Source organism: Lepidochelys olivacea (assembly GCF_965140295.1).
Source record: "Lepidochelys olivacea isolate rLepOli2 genome assembly, chromosome: 8".
NCBI classification, from domain to species: Eukaryota; Metazoa; Chordata; order Testudines; family Cheloniidae; genus Lepidochelys; species Lepidochelys olivacea.
Genome location: NC_140418.1, coordinates 102760438 through 102771605, shown reverse-complemented (window position 1 = coordinate 102771605; position 11168 = coordinate 102760438).

Here is an 11168-nt window from a genome sequence, read left to right as displayed (position 1 = left end):
TGTGGAGTGATTCTGCCACTCATTATTAATAGTTACTTATTATTCCTATTACTGTAGTGCTTAGAAACGCAATGGCGTTGGGTACAGTACACACACACACACGGTCCATTTTCATAGATTCAAATGCCAGAAGGGACCACAACATCATCGAGCAGTCTCACCTCTTATATAGCACAGGCTAGTAAATATTACCCATTTGCCCCTTTATTGAACCCAATAATTTGTGTTTGGCTCAAGCATCTCTCCCAGAAAGGGATCCAGTCATGATTTGAAGCCATCAAGAGATGGAGAATCCACCACTTGCCTTGATAGTTTGCTGCAAAGGTTAATCACCCTCACTGTTAAACAATTAGTGCCTCATTTCTAATTTGAATTTGTCTGGCTTCAGCTATAAGCCATTGATTCTTGTTCTGCCCTTTACTGCTAGATTAAAGAGCCCTTTAGTACCTGGTATTTTCTCGCTGAGAAGGTACTCATTACATCATAATCAAGTCACCTCTCAATCTTCTTTATGACAAGCTAAACAGATTGAGTTAAGTCTCTCACTGTAAGGCATTTTCTCCAGCTCTTGAATTGTTTTGGTGGTTCTTTTCTGCCTGCTCTCCAGTCGTTCAACATCTGTTTTTTAATGACAGGTTTCAGAGTAACAGCCGTGTTAGTCTGTATTCGCAAAAAGAAAAGGAGGACTTGTGGCACCTTAGAGACTAACCAATTTATTAGAGCATAAGCTTTCGTGAGCTACAGCTCACTTCATCAGATGCATATCGTGGAAACTGCAGCAGACTTTATATATACACAGAGAATATGAACCAATACCTCCTCCCACCCCACTGTCCTGCTGGTAATAGCTTATCTAAAGTGATCATCAGGTGGGCCATTTCCAGCACAAATCCAGGTTTTCTCACCCTCCACCCCCGCACACAAATTCACTCTCCTGCTGGTGATAGCAGGAGAGTGAATTTGTGTGAGGGGGTGGAGGGTGAGAAAACCTGGATTTGTGCTGGAAATGGCCCACCTGATGATCACTTTAGATAAGCTATTACCAGCAGGAGAGTGAATTTGTGTGGGGGGGGGTGGAGGGTGAGAAAACCTGGATTTGTGCTGGAAATGGCCCACCTGATGATCACTTTAGATAAGCTATTACCAGCAGGACAGTGGGGTGGGAGGAGGTATTGTTTCATATTCTCTGTGTATATATAAAGTCTGCTGCAGTTTCCACGATATGCATCTGATGAAGTGAGCTGTAGCTCACGAAAGCTCATGCTCTAATAAATTGGTTAGTCTCTAAGGTGCCACAAGTACTCCTTTTCTGTTTTTTAATGTGCACATCAGAATTTACGCTGTATTCCAGTATTGGTCTCCCCGATGCCATATACCAATGTAGAATTGCCTCCCGATTGCCCTGTCCATGCATCCTAGGATCAGATTAGCCAGTTTTGCCACAGCATCATGCTGGGCTCTCATGTTGAGTTGCTTGGCTACTATGACCCCTAAATCCTTTTCAGAGTCACTGCTGTACAGGATATAGGTCCCTGTTCAGTAGGTATGGCCTGCGTGTCTTGTTCCTTGCCTTGAAGAGCAACAGAGACACAGAATTGAAGAGCAACTTGTCGCAGGACACACATTGGATAATGTCAGAGGCAGGAATAGAACTAAGGTGCCTCCTGACTCCCAATCCAATGCCCTACCCATTAGATCACACTGCCTCTCTAAATTAAGGAAGGCCTGCAGTTTTATTTTCCCCTTCCAGGAAGGGAAGTGACAACACCATGGAAGCATGAGTACCCTCCTGCCACAAAAAACTAACTCCCCTCCGCACTGCACCACTAAGCAACGCTTAGCTCTTACATGGCAGTTTCCATCCCTAGATCTCAAAACCCTCAAGAAGGCAAGTATCATTATCCCCATTTTACAGATGGACAAATTCCAGCTCGGAGAGGTGCCCCAAATCACACAGCAGGTTCAGTGACAGAGCTAGAAAGAAGCCAAATCCCCTGGCTCCCCGTCCCATTCCCTATCTACTCTCACCAAGTACTCCATCTTCCCAGAAGGGAGGAGAGCCCTGTCTCTGTAGAGCTAAGCAGGAAGAGATGAGCAATCAGACCAGGGTCCCTGGCTGTGACTCATCCCTTAAGATACCAAGGCAACTGCATGCCCTACTGTAGACTGAAAGAGAAGCTAAACATACTCTAGGTGCATTATGGCTATGCAGGTGATGGGAAGGGGCATACCTGCTCCTGTATTTTCACTCCACGCATCCGCTGAAGTGAGTTCTAGCCCACGAAAGTTTATGCCCAAATAAATTTGCTAGTTTCTAAGGTGCCACAAGGACTCCTCGTTGTTTTTGCTGATACAGACTAACACGGCTGCCCCTCTGAAATAGGTTTAATGGTTTTGAAAACATTCTATCTGCCTGGGTTGTTAGCACCGCATTCATCACCACGGTATTCCAATGCCTTATAAGTTTTAAAGAACACACTGGCTCTAAGCGTCTCTGTCTCCAGATGAAAAAAAAGGTCAGACTCGATCAGCTCTGTTACAATGTCATTGTCCCATAAGCGATGCCTTTTTAATTAATCTCCCTGTATTTTTTTTTAGTTTAGAAAGCGGGGGGGGGGGGGAGAAGACGTACTGTACTTAAGAGGAGGCAATTTTAACCAAACAAAGCTTCCGCTGCATCTCTGAACCCCCTGTAAATATTAGGAGCCAAGGCGAATGCAGCTGCTCTTTGGGAACAGGGACACGTCCATCACTTGAAGTCACCGGGTTCCCCCCGCACCCTCCCCTCCGGGGTGAATTGCACCCTCGGCGTCCCTAGAATTAAGACTATCAATTGAGATGTGCTCCTTTGCTTCCCTGAGTCCGCGTCGGATGTGAGGCAGGGGTAGCGGTTACCATGGTAACCAATCCAATCTAATTTTAATTTGTGCCGTAGAGTGGGATCCCATAGCTGTCGTCTGAATGAGAGCTGTCTCGCGCCCAAACCCGTCCCCTTTGGTTAAACATACAGAAGTCTTCTTTTTTTTTTTTTTTTTTTTAATATATATCGGGAATCTGTAGGTTTGGGTTTTGTTGTTTTTTTTAATTTCATCCAAATGAGCCTGCAGACTCTGGAAGGCAGAGGGACGAGCGAAGCACACACAGAGTGCATCATGCTGCTGAAATCTAAGAGCTATGACAAGGGCTTAGAATGATTGAGGGTTGTGGGGGGATAGAGTAAAACATTCAACCTGCGTTTGGAATGAAAACAGGCATAACCACTTCTTCTCACCTCCAATGTTTAGAGCTTCCCAAGCAGAGCTGGGCAAACCACTGATTTTTCGGTTAGCTGACAATTAAAAATAATCAATCACAATTTGGGGTTGCTCCAATACCAGGTTTTCTTTAAATTTTGGCAAATCGAAAAGCCAAAACAAAAATATTGATTTCAGGTCAAAAGAAACATTTCGTGTGACCCAAAATGAAACCTTGAAGAGAGCTGCTTTTTTCAATGAGCTTTTAAAATAAAGTTGTTGAAAATTTCAAAATGAAAAGTCATTTTGAATATTTAAAAAAAAATCAAACCATTTCATTTCAGAACCATCAAAATGTAACTTTTCCACTTCAGGGAAAATACTTAATAATACTTGGACAAGATACATAATAATACTTGGACAAGATAAGTCCTCCTTCTTCAGGGGAATGTGTCTTTTTAGGGATTTTTTTTCCCCAAACAATACAGTGAATTTGATGCACATTTCACTCAATGTTTCGGTGGACCCGAATCTGCATTTTTCACCAAAACAAGTTTCAGTGGAAAAATGTCATCCAGCTCTATTCCCCAAGTTCCTTCCTCTGCCATCCACAGTAACCTCTTCTGGGGTCCAGCTCCTTTTCATTCAGGGGAGGGCCTGGGAAAGCAAAAAAAAATATTGTCCCAGCTGGAAAGGATAGATATCTGGATAACAGCCGGATGCGTGTGGCATTACAGCCCAAAGGCTTCTCCCATGTGGTACGGAGACAATCAGCTACTCTACATGAAATATCTTCACTGGCTCTGCCCAGGGTTTATCTAGTCTCTCCCCTTTTCCGACCCACCAGGTGGTGAATGATCATTATCCATCTAATTTTAATCATAAGATTCTTGAGGCAGGATTGGTTTTTGTTGTTTTTCCCTTGTTTTTAATTATAGAAAGGCCAAAACTAGGGACTTGAATTTGAACCTCCTTGGTTTCAGAGCAGCGGGGCAGGGTGTGTGTGTGTGGGGGGGGGGGTTGTATTTGGAATCAATCTGAACTGCCCCCGCCTCCCCAGATTTTTCTTCCTGGGGCTCATCTCACAATAAAGAGGCTCTATAATTCATCTTGCTCATAAGAACGTCTGCTCTTGCAAGAGTTCCTTAATGGAAGATGGCAGATCTGAACCACATTCAACCTTATTTGGGTGCCTGGACCGCTGATGCTCAATACCAGCATGAAATTGATACCGATCATCAAGGTCCTCCAGCAAAAAGGAGACAGTCAGGGCTCAAAATTCTGAATATTTTTAGGTTTCAGAGTAGCAGCCATGAATATTTCTAATCTTCTTATGTGGCATCTCCATTATGGGACGTTTGCCAGCATAGTAGCCCATTCTGTACTATCCTCTACTAATCTCTTGGTGGATGAATAGGCCTTTTGAACCACTCAATCTACCACATTGTCCAGCCCAGATCTTTTTCTGCCTTGCGCTATTCTGCCATCAGCTTTCCCTTCCAGTGCCCATAAATATGCATCACCCATTGAACGTCTTAAAATGTGGCCCTGCAAATTGAACCTTTCCTTCCAGTATAACAAACAAAATCAGAATACACGTTTTTAAAAAAATCCTAATTAGGCCATCTTTGTGTAACAGTCACCTTTAGACATCCCTGGCGATTGAGCTGGAGGCTACAGTAGACTCTCATCCTCTATGGACACAGGAAGGGATGATGACAGCAGGCTGAACAATGAGTCACTTGTCTACTTCGCAAAGGGGACAAACTATTATTTTCTTTTGCTTTGCCATTCACGAACTCTGAAAAGCTACGAGCCAGGCGACAGAGCTGCATGGCTAGCAAGGGAAGAAAAGAAACCGTCCTCGTCTCAAAGCTCTGAGACAGTGGGGTGATTATTCATCCCGTGATCGCCTTCCCCAGCTGCTACAAAAATGAAGCACTCATGTGTAGCCCACGCATGGAGGAAGGGCCAGGCAGAATCACAGCAGATAAGAACATTGTTCCTTCAAGGTGAAGCTCTGATTTGAAGCCGCTGCCTTAGTTTAGTTTGATTCTAGAAGAGATGAATGTTAGCACCTGGAGAAGCAGCACCTTGGTGGAGGAGACACCTTTAGACATTGCCGAGTCACGTTACCAAAACCAAGAGCAAGGAACAGGGGCTAGATCCTCAGCTGGTGTAAATCAGTGCAGCTCCATCAAAGGTTGTGAATCATGCTGATTTACACCACCTCATGATCTAGACCATAGTTTCTACTGGCTCATCTTCAGCAAGCTCCAGGAAATCTATTCATTTAGTCCTACAGTTCACAGCAGGCCTACATTCAGACAGGTGCCTGCACTTCAGTCAAATCCCACAAACTCACATCCCTGTAGAAAATAGACAAGGCCAGAGAATACAAAACAAATGTGACTGTCTGCTGTTACTCTTAAGGATACCACCATTGCTCTGACTGCAAGCATGGCATTAAAGGTCTATGGCAGCAGCCATTGATAATACTTGGACAAGATAAGTCCTCCTTCTTAACAGCCAGGTAAAATCCAATCTCATGCAAGCCCAAGGGGCGTATGTCTTCCTTCCACTAATGGCTCAAAGATGAGTCAAGAAGGCAATGAGCTCCATAGGACACCGCCGAGAGGAAGCCTGCAGGCTGATTATAAACAATAAGCCAGGAGTGATGAGGCCAGGTGGCTGAAAGCCTCATGCAACTAGAAGTCAAGCTGCCTTTAAAGCAACAGTTGCAAGCTAGCGTTCCCCTAGGGATGAGCAAAGGGAAGGGTTTCATTGTGGGGAGCATTGCATGAGATTTTACAATTATTTGCTTTGCCAGGTTTTTTGTCCATCTCAAATTCACCTCCCCAGTTTTTGGATATAGCAGATCGATCCAAACAGCAACCCAGATCCTCCGCTGCTGTAGTCCAGTCAGCTCTGCAAATTTACACATCCGCTTTGTGTCTGTTAAGGGTACGTACATTAATACCAGCTATGTGAACAGGACTTTAATTTCAAATTCACAAATGCTTATCTCAAGCTACATCTTGGTCCAGATCTGAATGCAGCTCAATTTTCTACATCTCGATGAATTTGCTTCCAGTAGTAAATCCAGGCCACAAGAAACCAGGAAAGCGGAGTAAAAGCTCTTTGTGGCAGGACCTGCCTTTTTCATCTGTCTTTGAAAAGCACCTAGCGCAAGGGGGTCCTGGTCCATGCCTGAGGCTCCTCGATGCTACTGCACGACCAACACAACATTTTTAAAAGCAAAAAGATTTGAAGTAACAATTTGTAAATCAATATCAATAATTATCGTTAATGGGCTACTCTCAAGTCAAATATCACTGTCTAGATTGCAAGCTGAAGTAAAATCAGCATCATTTCATTGCCTTCAGAGGAGCCCTGCTGATTTACAGGACCCGAGGCTGCAGCCTCAATTCTTCAACAAACAAATGCGTTTTGTTATATTGCAAGCCACACCTCAGAGAGTGTTGCATCTTAAAGAAGCTGTGAAAATTAAATTAGGTTTTTCATGGGTGGTTTCTTTTTGTTTGCGTTATTCTCAATGCCCCCGTGCCTCAGTTTCCCCAGCTGTGAAATGGTGATGATGATGCTGAGCTCCTGTGTAAGGTGCTCTGAGATCTGCAGCTGATGAATGCTAGGTAAGAGCTAGGTATTAATTTGATTTGTAGCCAGCTTCTAGAGGGATTCACTTTCAAATTCTCATGCCCTAGAAATCCTGTTGAATTTCACCATACAGAATTTTTAACAGGCACTTGTGGGGGGGGTGGGGGGGAGGAGCTGTGCTTGCAAGCAAAAGGAAGGTGGGTTTGCTGCAAACCTCAATGTGTCTACCTGTTCCTCTGCCACACAAAGTGTTGTGGGTGTACAAAATGACAATGCTAATCAATAACAGCAACTCCTTGATTTATTGGGGTTTGTGAGTATTCAGCACCCAGAAGACTCTGACCCTGAAACTCAGAGGCCCTGCTTCTCCGTTGCCTTGCCCCCTGTGTAGTCCAGCATGAAGTGAGTCTAACATCACCACTCCCATTCAGCTGGGGGTTTCCCAACTACTTTGCACAGGTGAAAATAACTACACAACATGCAAGTCAGTGGAGACTGAGGCATTCCGGTGGCTGATAGTAAGACAGGACTGGACTGTCTCTTGTCCCCAGATCTCATGGAAATCCATTATTTCTGTGCAGGTCCACGCAAAAGCATGAGGCATGGCTGGAGTGTGTACTTAGAAATGGGGTGCATCTGGTTGCTTGCCAGCATTTAAATGAGGTGAAATCTGGGCAACATGGCCCTCTAGCAGTGGAGGTAAACAGACAGGTCAGTCCAGGTATGAAGCAATGCAGCATGGGATAACACTGGGAGGACTGCCAGAGGTGGAAAAGTTGATCCAAAATACAGATGCATCCACATGAACCTCTCTCTGGACTAACTCATCCTAAAATAGCCTTAATACATTTAATCAAAGGAGATTATTCAATTTGCAAGTAGTAGTGAAAGAATCAAAAATTGTCTCACATGGATGCATTCAAGCCAAAGAAAACAGAAGTTAATACAAAAACCCCTCCCTTTGTAGACAATCCTTTTCATGCTCACATAGAGAGAGAGCCGGAGTAGAAACATCCAGCCTTATATTCCTGTGCTCTAAACTAAATTGGCCATCTGTCTTTGGAGAGCCAATGTTCTTCCTTTCAAACATTACAACATTTACAACAGAGAACACTCTTAGGCAAAAGATGAGCCTGCTGCAGGTGCCTCTTTTCACACACATTTCACTTCTGAACATTAGGTCAGGTTTTTCACTCCATTTACTTTCTTCTTGCCCACTTAAAAACAACATTTTGTTTAGTACCTCCAACATTATTCCATGTTGGTTTGCAATCAAATGACTGGAAAGCTGAAAGTTGGCCAATCACTTTCCTCATTAGAAATCACAAGTCTCAAGGACTTGAACTGCAGTGGATAGGATCAATAATTCATTGGCAGGAGAGGCGAATGAAAAGAAAACCTCCCTGAAGTAGGCGGTGGTGGGGAATCATTGACTTTGATGACAAGTATCGGGGGCAGCCGTGTTAGTCTGTATCCACAAAAACAACAAGGAGTCCGGTGGCACCTTAAAGATGAACAGATTTATTTGAGCATAAGCTTTCGTGGGTAAAAACCCACTTCTTCAGAAGCATGGAGTGAAAATTACAAATGCAGCATACAGTGGTTCTCCACTTGTGAGGTAACTCCCTTCTCTTCATGTGTCATTATATTTATGTCTGCATCTGTAATTTTCATCCAAGCCTCTGAAGAAGTGGGGTTTTTACCCACGAAAGCTTATGCCCAAATAAACCTGTTCATCTTTAAGGTGCCACCGGACTCCTCATTGACTTTGATGCTCCTAGAAAAGTCTGACATCATTCCTTGAAGATACACCATGGAGTTAAATGCACAAAACAAAATACATAGAAGGCTAAGTGGCTGCGTGTGAACAGACAGGGCCCGCTGTTAATAATTCAGCCCTGGAAGCATTGCAGTCTTTAGATCTGACATTAATGGGGAGAAAATACTGTGTGTGTGGGGGGAAAATCACTCTTTATTAATTCTTGCAGCCAAGCCAAAGCTACAGTGAAGTTCTTTGTATTTCATCGGTTTAAAAGGCAGTAACCAGCAGACCCTTTGGGTAATTTAGAATAAGGCTTAAAATATAAGCAATGTTTAAAAGAGGGTGCCAAAAAACCCTACATCTGAAGCCCTTTTTTTGGCAGACTACTGGGACTTTTATGCCAGGGAGTGGCCCTTTAAGAGACATGAAAATGAGGCTGCTTCCAGGCTCTGAGGCGCTCCTGCATTGCGTACTCACATAGGTCCCGAGCTAGAAAAGCTCCGACCTTAAAAGATGCCCTTAAGGACTTCACTAGATCAGGACCCTGTAGCTGAGCCAAGTGGCCGCGGGACACGACCAGAAAGAATGTGAATTCTGCACCACCGGGGGCATTTTATGCCCGCGATGCTCAGGGGTATCCAATCACACAAGGTGCAAGGTGGAGTCAATGCCCTTGTCTCCAAGAGGTGCTGATCTGGGCTCTGGTGGTAGCCTCTGTTGCACAAGGCGAAATCTCTGAGCCTATAACACAGACTCCTGGGAGAAAATGCCACTAAGATGTAGAGGTGGATGCCTGTCATCAGAGAGCCAACATCCAGTACGCATGGATAACAGGGGCATTTGCCTGGAAAGGCCCTGTGCTTTCATACAACTCCCTGGTATCCATTTTCCATTTGAGGTATTTATATGGTCCCCATTCCTATAATCTCTGAGCACCTCACCATCTTTAATTCTCACAACCCTCCTGTAAAGATGGGCAGTGCTGTTACCCTATTTTACAGATGGGCAGCTGAGGAACAGAGAGACAAAGTAATCAACTTGCTGAAGGTCACACAGGAAGGGTTTGACAGAGCAGGGGATTGAACCTTGGTTTTCCAAGTCCCAAGCTAACACCCTAACCACTGGACCTTCCTCCTCTTTTATATATAATACAGTCTGACAAAGACTAACTAACCAGGATCTAATTGGATGCTCCTGCTAAACTATTCTTTTTCCTTGCTTAGAATTCCATAGGGTACAGATGGCAAGGAAAATTTTGCCTTATTTATATGCAACAGAGGTTTCGTGCTATAAAGGTTATCCAGTGGTTGGTACAGAGCATGATGGAAACATGGGTAGTTTATAGTCCTCTCATCCACTTGCCAGGAAAACGTAAAAGCACAAATCATTGTGCAAATCATTCACTTCATCTAGAAGCAGAAAGGACCCTTAAAAATAATAATTAAATGAGAGAAAATACATAGTGAGATCCAAATGGTTTATAGCTTACTGGCTTTTTTCCAACTGCCAAAGAAACGGCAAGAGGAAAAATATGAACAACTAACAACAAATTAAGTGAGAGTGCCTTGATACTTGGTTGTAGGGAGCTTTCAAATGACCCCGGAATCCTTCTTCCTTTCTTACATTCATGTCCTCTCCTTGGGAGCTGTTCCTTTGCTATGCCGCTTATCTCTTCCCAACTTGCATGCTGTCATTATATGAATAACTAAATTGTTCGTTGGCATAATAACCTGCCAGCCCTGAAATTCTGAGACATAACCAAGGGAATTTGCCTGAGTTTTCCCGACAGGGATTATAAACGTAGGCTGCTCTTCCATTTTTCATTGCTTTTGGCAAGGATTTCCTCAGCCTTCAATCAGGGGGAGAATCAGAACCTTTGACAGAATGCAGCTTACTCTGTATTCTTGTCCAAACCATTAGCAGACTCTGAAATAACTGTCCCATGTTAACTAGGGGTGATTCATTGAAATTAAAAAATATATACATCTGACAACACATTTTCAAAAAACAAATAGGAAAATTTTGGCAAAAAAGTCCCCTTTTTTTTCATACCATTTGTAGATCTGGTTAAAATGTTCCGAGTTTCAAAATGTCAACACAATTTTGAAATTTGGGCAGATAACGGGGAAAAATACAAACTTTCCTTCCACCTCAAATATTCTATTTGCTAAATTGGGATTAGTATTTAATGCGTACTGCAGTAGCAGCTGGGAACCTGAGTCATGGATAAGGGATCCATAGTGCTAAGCAGACACAGAACCAAAAGACAGTGTCTAGCCCTCAAGAATCTAGGTCTGATTGATTACATAATCAATTGGTGCATTTTTACTTCTCTTCTTTAGCAAAATCCAATTAATAGCTTTGTGTAGCTACTGCATGGTTTCTCCAATGCAGCATCGCCCTTTTAAAGTACATTGGTGAAAGATCAGGTTTTTTAGATAGCTTTGCATTCAATGGTGTTATTTTATTCTTGAAACTTTCCTTTGCTGTGATATCTACCAAAAAATCGACGCCCATTTGGCTGCTGCACCGTTATGACTGCCAATCATGCTGAC